Source organism: Hevea brasiliensis, chromosome 16, assembly GCF_030052815.1.
Source record: "Hevea brasiliensis isolate MT/VB/25A 57/8 chromosome 16, ASM3005281v1, whole genome shotgun sequence".
In the NCBI taxonomy this organism is placed as follows: Eukaryota; Viridiplantae; Streptophyta; class Magnoliopsida; order Malpighiales; family Euphorbiaceae; genus Hevea; species Hevea brasiliensis.
The window spans coordinates 53,478,079-53,491,121 of record NC_079508.1 but is presented as its reverse complement, the minus strand read 5'-3'; positions in this window follow the sequence as shown (position 1 = coordinate 53,491,121).

Here is a 13,043-nt window from a genome sequence, read left to right as displayed (position 1 = left end):
AGAAATTTCCAGATAATAGAGAAAAATTTGAGGGGGATGGTTTAGTGAGCAGGGGAAAAACACATTCAAGGGAGGATTCTTCCAGCAGGAAGAAATCTAAGGCCAGATCTAGGTCAAGAATGAAAAAGGCCAACTATTTTGAGTGCGGAGAGCAAGGTCACTACAGGAGAGACTGTCCCAAGTTGAAAAATAAAAAGAGAAAACAACAAGAAAGTTCTGTGAATGTGGTTGATAGTTTTATTGATTCTAATGGTGGTGATAGTGCTGGAGAAATTTTATTCGTGAGTTCAAATCATGGACAAAATTCTTGGATTCTTGATACTAGTGCTACTTATAACATGTGTCCACACAGAAACTGGTTTGTCACTTACAAACAGATGAGTGGCAAGGTGTTTCTAGGGCAATGATCGTGCATTATCTGTTAAAGGAATTGGTAACATTAGATTGAGGATGTTTGATGGCGTTGTCAGAATTATAGAGTGTTGGCATGTTCCAGGACTAAAGAGGAACCTGATTTCTCTTGGGACACTTGACTCTCATGGATTCAGATACCATGTAGAGAATGGAGTTCTCAAAGTGTGCAAGGGCTCTATGGTACTCATGAAGAGTAGTTTAGTTTCAGGATTATATTTTTTTCAGGGCAATACAATTTCAAGGGAAGCTGCAGTAGCATCTGAAAGTAATAATCAGAATCAGATTCAATTATGGCATATGCATCTTGGTCATATGAGTGAAAGAGGATTATCTATGTTAAGCAAGCGGGATTTGTTAGACAGGCAGAAAACAGAATCTATGGACTTTTGTGAACACTGTGTGTTTGGCAAACAGACCAGGGTCAAGTTCGATAAAAAGGCAGTGTACAAGACCAGAGGAACGGTGGATTATATCCACTCAGATCTATGGGGTCTTAACAGAATCCCTTTCAAGAGCAGTGCCAGGTACTTCATGACTTTGATTGATGATTACTCTCGGATGGTGTGGGTGTATTTTCTGAAAACAAAAGATAAGGCATTTTCAACATTTGTAAAGTGGAAGATGATGATTGAGAAGTAGACAAAAAAGAAGGTCAAGGGTCTTAGAATTGATAACGGGTTAGAATTTTGCAATTGTGAGTTTGATGCATTCTACAACAATGAAGGTATAGTGAGACATTGCACTTGTACAAGGACACCACAACAGAATGGTATTGCAGAACGTATGAACATAATGCTTTGTGACAAAGCACGAAGCATGCTCTCACATTCAGGATTAGGAAAGGATTTCTGAGCTGAAGCAATTAATATAGTCTATTTCTTGGTTAATAGATCTAGTCCGGTTCACCTGCTGATTACTCTCAACTAAGAGTATTTGGTTGCCCTGCTTATGCTCATGTGAGAGATGGTAAGCTTGAGCCGAGGGCAAAAAAATGCATATTTCTAGGGTATGCATTTGGAGTGAAAGGCTACAGGTTGTGGTGCAATGATGCAAAGTCTCCAAGATTAATTATCAGCAGGGATGTAACATTTAATAAGTTTGCTTCATTGAACAGTCAGAGGGAGAAGTCAATAGCAGAATCAGATCACGGTGTCAGAGAACAGGTGGAGCTTGATATTAATACTTCAGCAGTTTAGTCCAGTGATTTAGAGAATGAGGTGCAAGATCTTGATCAACAAGAGGATGCACCTGAGCAATAGCAATAGGAACCATATAGCATTGCAACTAATAGAGAGAGAAGACAGATTAGACCACCGTAGAGATATGCATATGCAGATTTAGTTGCGTTTGCCTTATCAGTTGCTGAAATAATTGATGTGCATGAACCCAATAATTATAAAGAAGCTATTTCTTGTTCAGATGCAAATCAGTGGGTCGATGCTATGAGTGAAGAAATTGAATTTCTTCACAAGAATCAGACTTGGAAGCTTGTAACATTGCCTAAGGGACAAAAAGTGGTAGGTTTCAAATGGGTGTTCAAGAAAAAGGAAGGAACTCCAAGGGTTGAAGCACCTCTATATAAGGCTCAGTTGGTGGCAAAAGGCTTTACTCAGAGGGAGGGGATTGACTTTAATAAAGTGTTTTCTCCAGTTGTGAAGTATAGTTCTATCATAGTCTTACTTGCTATGGTTGCTCTTCATAATCTAAAGCTTGAGCAACTAGATGTGAAGATAACATTTTTACATTGTGAGTTGGGGGAGCAAATTTATATGAGTCAGTCTGAGGGATTTGTCATTCCAGGTATGGAAAATCATGTTTGTTTACTTAAGAAATCTTTATATGGTTGAAATAGTCTCCTAGGCAGTGGTACAAAAGATTTGATACATTCATGGTTCGTAATGGCTTTAATCGTAGTTCATATGACAGTTGTGTGTATCATAAGAAGCTTTCAGATGATTCCTTTATTTATTTGTTGTTGTATGTGGATGATATGCTTATTACTGCTAAAAGCATGTCACAAATTAATATTCTGAAAAAAGCAGTTGAGTGATGAGTTTGAGATAAAGGATTTGGGTGCTGCAAAGAAGATATTGGGAATGAAAATTACCAGGGATAGAAGTGTTGGGAAGCTTTTCTTGTTTCAACAAGCCTATGTTGAGAAAGTACTTAAACGTTTCAACATGAATAATGCTAAGCCTGTGACTGTTTCGTTTGCTGCCCATTTCAAGTTATCTGCAGACATGTTACCAAAAACAGATGAGAAGATGGAGCACATGTCTAGTGTTCCTACTTGAGTGCTATTGGTAGCATCATGTATGCTATGATATGGATCTGACCTGACATTTCACATGTAGTTAGTGTTGTGAGTAGATACGTGGCGTGTCTTGGGAAAGAGCATTGGCAGGCAGTGAAATGGATTTTGAGGTGTTTGAAGGGTACTACAAATGTTGGTTTTACATTTGACAGGGCCAAGATGAGTGATTCAGTTGTTGGCTATGTGGATTCAAATTTTGCAGGGGACGTAGACAAAAAGAGATCTTTGACAGGTTATTTGTTTACTCTTTCTAGAAGTGCTATCAGTTGAAAGGCAACATTGCAAGCTACAGTTGCTTTGTTTATCACAGAGGCTGAATATATGGCCTTAGCAGAGCCAGTAAAGGAAGTTTTATGGTTACAAGGTTTGGTGGGTGATCTTGGATTGATACAGAACAAGGAAACATTGTTTTGTGACAGTCAAAGTGCAATATATCTCACGAAAAATCAAATGTACCATAAGCGAATTAAGCACATTGATGTCAGATATCACTTCATTCGGGACATTATATCTCAGGGGACTATAGTTGTGCAAAAAGTCTCTACACATGATAATCCAGCAGATATGATGACCAAAGGAGTCCCAGTCAGCAAGTTTAGGCATTGCTTAGACTTGGTTGGTATTTGTAGTGCCCAATAATGCCCTTGTGAGGGCATATGGCAAGATAGAGTGTTTATTTTTATTTTGTTGATGATAGAGGAAATTAAAGCTAAGGGGAAGAATGGTTATTTTTATGGCTTTGAATTTTGGGATATGTTTTTTCATGGACCTGAATTGTGACCCAACCCGAAAGTTTCGCACTGTGACCCGATTGGGATAAAAAGTGAAATCAGTGGTGGTAATGGAGGGCACGGACAGTATGGACCATTATGAATATTGTAATATTCTACCTTTTGTGGCAGAGTTGTGAGATATTCGGAAAATACATTAGGATTAGGGTTTGAGAGTTCTGATTGATTGTATCATGCTCTTTTCATCATAGTGTAACTTTTTTCTCTTATCTTGCCTGTGAACGTAGATCTTACGGTTGAACCACGTTAAATTATATATTATTCTTCTTCTCTTTTCAATACTGTGTGATTGTGCGATTTGTGTGTGTGTCTTAGATTTGCATGCTTATTATAACATAGGACTTCTTAAGTTTATGTATGGCTATGGGCTAGGTTTGTAGTTAAGCCTTGTTATGCCCAGTATTATGGACTATGTAAAGTTGTTGATATTAATAGGGCTGAGCATTCGATTCAAATCAAACCATTCAAACCGAAAACCAAATTTCATAAAAAATGTAATTGAACCGAACCGATTTAATAGAGGAACATAATTAAATTAAACTATTTTTGTTTGGCTTGATTTGGTTTAAAACCATCAGTTTGCTCTCAAACTGTTCAAATCAGAAATCCTTAAAATTTTCCCCAAATCACCAATCTCTAATTTGTTGCCTAAATTGCAAAATTCCAAAACTCATTTAATCATTCATACAGATTCAATACAAATCAATACAAATCATTGCGAATCACAACATATTCAATACAAAAGCAAATATATATAGTATACACCCAAATCTCAAATTTAATACAACCAAATCACAATTCCCAAATACACCCAAATCACAATAGATTCAATCAATACACATATGATATAGAGGAGCCAAAAACCAATCCTCATGAATTTGGATCAACTAAGCTCTGGTGCGAACACTTGTCGGACCTGTTGCATGTGAAGAAGAAGAAGAAAAAGAAATCAAGAAGAAGAACAAGTCGAAGTCGAAGTAGAAGAGAAGTGCATCGTGATTTAGAGAGGACAGAGGCAGAGAGTTGGGAGCCACTAGGAATGGGTTTTGCAGAGTTAGGGTTTCTAATGTTATATATATATATTTCAAAATGATTTTTTTTTACTAAAAACTTGAATCGAAAAATAGAAAATATCTAAATTTGAAAATTGAACTGAACCGCTCGCAATGGAAAATCAAACCAAATAAACTCGATTTGATTTGATTTTTAATTTGGATCTAAATATGCTTAACCCTAGATATCAATGAAGATTGATATATTCTGGTGTGTGTGTGTGTATAGTATCTGTTTAGTATTGCGTTTGAAAGGTCGACATTATTTTTCTAAATAAAAGCATCATATTAGATACCATTAAAAAAAGCAGCTCGAAAAAAAACTGTTTTATTATTTTAATATTATTTTGACTAAATTTATTAATTTTAATTTTAATTTTTTTTAATATTTTTCAATTAGTATATTTAAAAAAGTTATTTTGTTAATAATAATTTCAACATTAATATCGACAGGCCTAGAGAGAGAGAGAGAGAGAGAGAGAGAGAGAGAGAGAGAGAGAGAGAGAGAGAGAGAGGCTGTTGTGATCATATTTTATTTGATAATAGGAGAAAATTTAGAACTGAAAACCTTACATTTCTTTTGTTCATTGATGATATTAATAAATACATAGTATGAGGTCAGTTACAAGATCCTACAAACAAGGTAATACAAATTCAAACATTTGAACTAATAGATATATCAGATAACATTTGAATCATTATCCTTGATCATGTTCGGATTTGAGGCTTGGAGTAACAGTAGCCTTAACACTCCCCCGTAAGATTGAGGATCCATCTTGGATGCCAATCTTGGATTTAAGATGAATTGTTGCTTGGACAAAGGCTTTGTAAGCAGGTCAGCAAGCTGATGTTTTAATGAAATATGCGACACACAAAGATCCCCACGATGAACTAAATCTTGCACAAAGTGCACATCAATTTCCAGATGCTTCATTTTGGAGTGAAGTACTGGATTTTGACAGGTATACATGGTTGAGATATTATCACAATAGATGGTTGGCATGGGAACCGAATACCCAAGTTCACAAAGAAGAGACTTAACCCATTGAACCTCTGCAGCTGTCGATGCAACCGCCCTATATTCAGCCTTGGTAGAGGAACGTGCAACTGTTCTTTGCTTCTTAGAGCTCCAACTGATTGGAATTTGACCAAAATATAACAAATATCCAGAAGTAGAAGTCCTATCTGATGGATCACCCGCCCAATCGGCATTGAAATAGGTATGAAAAATAGGATGACTTTGAGGTGTGATATGGATACCGAAATTGATTGTGGACTTGAGGTATCGCAACAATCTCTTGAGAGCTTGCTAGTGAGAATTGCTCAGACAATGCATAAACTGAAACAGTTTGTTAACGGAGAAGGCCACATCAGGTCTAGTTAGATTTAGATACTATAACCCTCCAACCAGTTGACGATACTCGGTAGGATCAATTGCCTGTGCATTATTAGAAGACTTAATTAGATGGGAGGCAGTAGCCATAGGTGTGGTGACCCCCTTAGCACCGTCCATGTGAGCAAGTTGAAGAAGCTTACGAACATAATGGTGTTGAGAGAGAAAAATTCCTGTTGATGTTTTTTGCACGTCAAAGCCAAGAAAAAGGGACAAATCTGTTGGATCTTTAAAGGAAAATTGAGCTCCTACATCTTCAAGAAACCGAGAAATAAATGCTGAATTATTGCCTGTCACAATGAAATCATCAATATATGCCAGAAAATAGCAACAGATGGAACCTTTCTGAAATATAAAAAATGAGTGATCACTGCGAGATGCTTGAAATCCATATTTTAAAGTGAATGATTTCAAGGCTTTGTACCAGGCCCGGGGTGCCTGCTTGAGGCCATAGAGAGCCTTAACTAACTTGCAAACATGAGTAGGCTTGGTAGGATCCACAAAACCCGGAGGCTGCTTCATATACACATCTTCTTGTAGAGAACCGTGTAAAAAAGCATTGTTGACGTCAAGCTGAAGCAATGGCCATGAATTAGTGACAGCCAATGTGAGTACAACCCGAATTGTCACTGGTTTCACTACAGGACTGAATGTGTCACCAAAATCAATGCCTGGTCTTTGATTGTACCCCTTTGCAACTAAACAGGCCTTGTATCGCTGAACAAATCCATCTGCATGTCTTTTAATCCTGAAAATCCACTTATAACCAAATAAATTTTAGTGAGATTCATGAGGAATAAGAACCCAAGTGCCATTCTTAAGTAAAGCATTAAATTCCTCTGACATTGCAGACCGCCATTAGGAATGAGAGAGAGCTTGAGTGACGTTAGTTGGTTCTGGTATTTCAGGTAAGGGATGTTTGGTGACTTGATGAATGATTTTGGGTTTGAATATATTATTTTTGGACCGAGTGACCATGGGATGGTGATTTTGGGTTGAACTGGATGACGTTAAAGCTGGAGGGTGAGAAGGAGATGTAAGTTGGGAAGCTGACTCTTCTTGGGAAGTGGACAGAATGGATGGAGTTAAAATAGGATATGAGGTTTGCGTGATAGATGGAGAATGAAAAGGAATTAGGATGTGTTATGGATCAGCTGAAGGAAAATCAAACCAAGTGGAGGAAGACGAGGACTCTGTAGGTGATTGAGATTGGAAAGGAAAACTATTTTCAATAAATATAACATGACAAGATATAAGGAATTTTTGAGATTTGAAATCATAATAAATATACGCACTTTGATTAAGAGAATATCCAAGATATATGAAGGAGACTGATTTGAGATCAAACTTTGATTTTGCATATGGTCTGAGGCACGGATAACAGAGACACCCAAATACTTTTAAGGAATTGTAATTGGGAGATCGGTTAAATAATTTTTGGTAAGGTGAGGAAAATTTGAGAAGGGGTGTGGGTAATCAATTAATTAAGTTGTTGTTTGGAATGCAAAGGACCAAAAAGATGATGGAAATGAAGCAGTGTGTAATAAGGTGAGACCCGTTTCTACCAAGTGTCGATGGCGACGCTTAGCAGCCTCATTATGTTGGGGAGTATGTGGAGGTGTTTGAAGGTGATTAATGCCACGAGATTGAAAGTATCTTTTAAGGGCAATGTATTCCCCTCCCCCATAAGTGTAAATGGAGTGAATTGTAGCATTGAAAGTATTTTCAACCAATTTTTGGAATGTTGGAAAAACGCTGTGAACATCAGATTTTGCCTTTAACGGGTAAAGCCATATATATTTAGTAAAATGATCCACAAAAATTGTGTAATAATGAAAACCGTTTAGTCATTGCACTGGGGCTGGACCCCATAAATCGGAATACAAAAGTTCAAGAGGTCTAGAACTGGAAAGAGTTGAAGTACCAAAGGATAGACGTTGACTTTTATTACACTTGCAAGGATGGCAAACGTCCTCCTTGACAGAAGAAACAGGCAAATCAAATTTTCACAAAGGAAACTTTGGAGATTGGGTGTCCAAGACGTTGATGCCAAGCAGTTGAGGAATGGCGAACATTGAAGCAAGTTGGTGCAGATGAGGATTTGAGCTTGTAAAGAGATTGATCAATTTTGCCTTTGGACAGAATCTCCCCCGTGAATTGATCCTTGACAAGAAAAGAGTCAGAAAAGAATTCAATAGACACTTGATTGGAATCACAAAATTGAGATACAGAAATAAGGTTTGTTTTGGCAGATGGGACACGAAGAACATTGGATAGATGACACTTTTTGGATGGTAAAGACACAATACCAGAACCAACATGTGATATAGACAAAACTGAACCATCTGTGAGATGCAGCTCATCATTCCCATCATATGGTGCGTGGAGAGAGAGATTCCTCAAGTCATTGGTGATGTGATGAGAAGCCCCAGTATCTAGAAGCCACTGAGAATTCGAATTAGAGTTGGTTGTGGAGTGGTGAGCCTGTGGATTTTGCGAGAAGAGAACCCTTAAATAATCTCTAGCCCGAAAACACTTCTTCACATGATGACCATATTTGTCACAAAACTGACACTGTACTTTGGCTTGGGAGCTGGAATTTTTTATTGTAAGGATGAAATAGATGACTGACAGTATGATGCGGAGTTGACAAGGCTGGAAGAGTTCTCTGAAAACTGAGAACTATTGTTAGCAGACTGAATTGGATTGGATGGTTTATAGGAATTACCTTGCCATTGATGATAGGATGGCCTGCTAGAATTTGCCTTGCGAACATGATTTGCTGTTACAGGGGTGGGATCGAAATTGGGATCAATCTGTTTGAGATATAATTCATGGGCAAGCAACTTATCTTGAAGTTCGTCAAATGAAATGACAGTATCTCTGGCATGGATTGTCGCTGCAATGTCACGGAACTCCGAGCCAATTCCACCCAAGACATGAATGATGAGGTCAACATCATATCATTTACGGGACTGCCACACAGGGAGAGTTCTTCCGCAATGGATTTGACAAGCTGAAGATATTCAGCAACTGGGCGAGAATCACGTTTGGTTCGTGATAGCTTTTCTCGTAAAGAAAGAATTCGTGTCGCCAATTTATTTGCAAGGGCTACCTGAAGTTTGTTCCATGCCTCCGCTGAGGTTTTAGCATCTGTAATGGTGTTCATAACCGAGAAGGAAACCGAAGCAATGATAGCAGCTAGGATTAACTGATCTTGGCATCCCCGAAACTCATAATCTGGATTAGAAATGTGAGTACCATTTTTCTCAATATGAGTAGGAGGAGAAGTGATAGTGCCAGTGACATAACCCATGAGGTTGTGTCCTCGAAGAAGTGGAGTGATCTGAGCACGCCATGTAGAGTAATTCTGAGCTCAAAGCTTCAATGGAAGTTGAGTTCCATTGATTGCAACCAGAGATTTACTAGAGTTATGGGTGATGTTACTAGTACTAGATAAAGCCATAGATTTGCAGAAAAAATAAGAAAAATTGATAATTATGGATCAAGCTCTGATACCATGAAAAGCTTTGATAATAGGAGAAAATTTAGAACTGAAAACCTTACATTTCTTTTGTTCATTGATGATATTAATAAATACATAGTATGAGGTCTGTTACAAGATCCTACAAACAAGGTAATACAAATTCAAATATTTGAACTAATAGATATATTAGATAACATTTGAATTATTATCCTTGATCATGTCCGGATTTGAGGCTTGGAATAGCAATAGCCTTAACAACCTTGGGGCCATTTGATCCGTGGGAGGGCTGTAATAGCAATGCATATCTATCAGCAAATGCTTGTTAAGGCTATTAAGTAGAAAACAAGATAATAAAGGCAATTAGAGGATTCATGATCAATCTTGAACTAATTTAAGCCACAAGTTAAAACTGATAACTTTGGCTCATAGCAGCAACAAGTGGATCTTGAATTGCATGGTGATTCACAAGGCTTCACCTACGAACTATGATTGAAGTTGAAATTATTACATATCACTAAAGTGGGTCAAACTTGTAGTGTTCCTTGTGAAAAGTACAATGACCTCTCTATCCCTTTCTTAATCTTTTTTTATTTTTTTATCTGCTTTGATGTTGGTGATGTGCCACGTAAACAGATATACTTACTTCTAGGCCTTTTGCTAACCATTGCAAATATTATTTTTCCGATACATTATATTATATTATATATAAATATACTTAAAAGCATCGCTTTTTATTGATACTATAAACAATAAAATTACCTTATCACTCTCTTTTTTTAATTTTTAATTTAAACTACTTATATAGGACATTTAAATATATTTAAATTATATATATATATATATTCTTATTTTAATTTCAATTGCTTAAAATTATTTAATTATTATTATTACTTTCAATAAAATAATTTTATTTATAATAAAGTCTTCACTATTTCTAATAATAATTTTATAATTATTTTATTCCTGTTGTGTTTCTTTATTTCCAGTGTCTTTATTTTTTTTAATTATTTTATTTCTAAAAAAATATATATTTTTTTTATTTTTGCATGATATATTTTGAAAATTTTTTACATGTTACTCTACTTTTTTTTTGTCTTCTTAATTGGTTAAATTTTCTGAACTATAAAAAAACACTTGAATCCCCTTCAAAATTTTAATTAAGTATTTTATTTTACTAATTAAATTTTTGAATTTCAATTTATTTTTTCAATCTACTTAATTGTTTGTATATGAATTTTAATTATTTTTTAATTATTTATTCTTCTATCATTGTTATTTAATTGTTTTTGAATTATTTGACTGTTTAATTATAAAATTTGTGTTAATTATTATTATATTTATTAAAACAATTTTAATATGATTTTATTTTATGATAAAATGAATATTACTTTATATATCAATATTGTATTAATGAAATATTAAACTTTCATCTTACTACAGTGAAAATATAATAATAATAATAATAATAATAATAATAATAATAAATTATTAATATATTTTAGTAATTTTATTTTATAAACGCTACTTTCAAATAATATGATTCTGATTGATATCATTATGCTTTTATAATAATAATATTATTATTATTATTATCTAAAAAATAATTAATTTACATTGTTTTAAAATATTTTTAATTATTTAATAATTAAAAATATTTTAAAACAATGTACATAGATATTATTTTTAAACACCAAACCTATTATCCTATTATCATAAAAATAGTGTTAGGCTTTTTTTTAAAAAGATTAATTAATGTTTTTAACTAATTATTATTATCCTCTTTTATAATTAGGCTCTACAATTAAATATTTTTATTATTAAATTATATTTTATTCAATGTATTATAATAAGTAAATAATAATTACCATATTGTTAATATTATTTTATCTTAAATTAAAGTATATGCACATAATTAATAAGTAATGTAATGAATGACTAAAATTATTATTTAATAATAATTAACATTTAATAATTTTTATTCTATAAAATATAAATTTGATATAAATACTTATTTATTTACTAATTATATTAATATGATAAATAAAAAAAACGGGGAGCATTGTATGGGCTATGCAGGTTGTAGCAACTTGATCCGCATAGGGTAGTAAGCCAATATTTTTGGTCAAAAATAAAAATTGACCCAATATTTGACCGATGTTCCATATTCACAATTTCAAAATATTTATCGAAATTGTTTAGATTATTAGAATATGACTAATAGTTAATTTAAAATATTCGATTGTGCATTTATTGTTACCTATATCTATAAAATTTTGTTAGTTAATTTTTAATAAGGGAAAGCATTATTCGATTTAAACAGAAAAAATAAATCGAATCACTTTAATTTGGTAATTTAGTTTGATTTTTAAGATAATTCGGTTTGATTGGTTTTATATTATAAAAATTTTAATTATTTCAGTTTGGTTCGATTTTGAAGGAAAAAAAATCGATTAAACCAAACTAAATCGAACTGAATAGTTTTATTGATTTTTGAATTGATTTATTTTTGGAGAATTTATGAATTATATGTAATTTTATATATATAAATTATTTAATTTCATTGATTATTAGTTATTAGGTTCAAACCAATGGTAAAATTAGAACAAATAACTTGAAAATCAAGTCTAAATTAAAAAATAATAAAAAATCATAACCGATCAGTTTGAACCGAACAAAACCGAATCAAAATAGAGGAGTTCGATTTGATTTGATTTTTCATCTATTTCGGTTCGGTTCAGTTTCTAAAATATGTAATTCAGTTTTCATGATTTGATTCGGTTTGAATCGAATGCTCTCCCCTAACTTTTAAGGACTAAATTTAATATTACAATCTCAATTTTAATTAATTAAATTATTTTAATAAATTACAATTAATGTTAATTAATTAAAGTTTTAAAAAATTAAAATATGATCTCATTAATTTTTTATTTATGTGAGCTAATAAAAATATAAATTTTTTATTTAAGTAATCAACATATTCTTTTTTAAACTTTTTTTTTATTACTTAAAAAGAATTAGATTATGGATGAGTATCACTCGCATAAAGATTAGTTTTGAGTTTAAAAGCTTAAAAAATAACATACCATTTAATTGGTTTCGTTAATATTCTAAATTTTGATTTAAAAATATCAAATAAATGATATATGGGTCATTTATCAGTGATTGCTTTTAAACTTTTTATATAATTTAAATGTTGGGTAAATATATAAAATATTTTATTGAAAAACACTTTGGTCCAAATTTTAATGATGATTATAATATTTAAATTTATGAAACCAATGACGAATATAATAATTTGACTTATGTATTTAACTTACATTTTTTTCTAAGTATTTTATGTGCATTTAACTTACATTTTCTAAAATAGTATGAAATAGGTCATTAATAAGCCAAATTTATGGTAGTTAATAAAGAATTTTAACAGTTAACTTGTTTAATTTTTTTATTTCATTAAATTAATGAAAAACAAAAATTTTAAACAATATTCTAAATGGTTCAATATATGGCCAATAAAAAAACAAATGCAATTAAACAACTAAATATTTTTTAAATTAACAACAAGGTCACGACTAATAATAAAATATTATGAGTT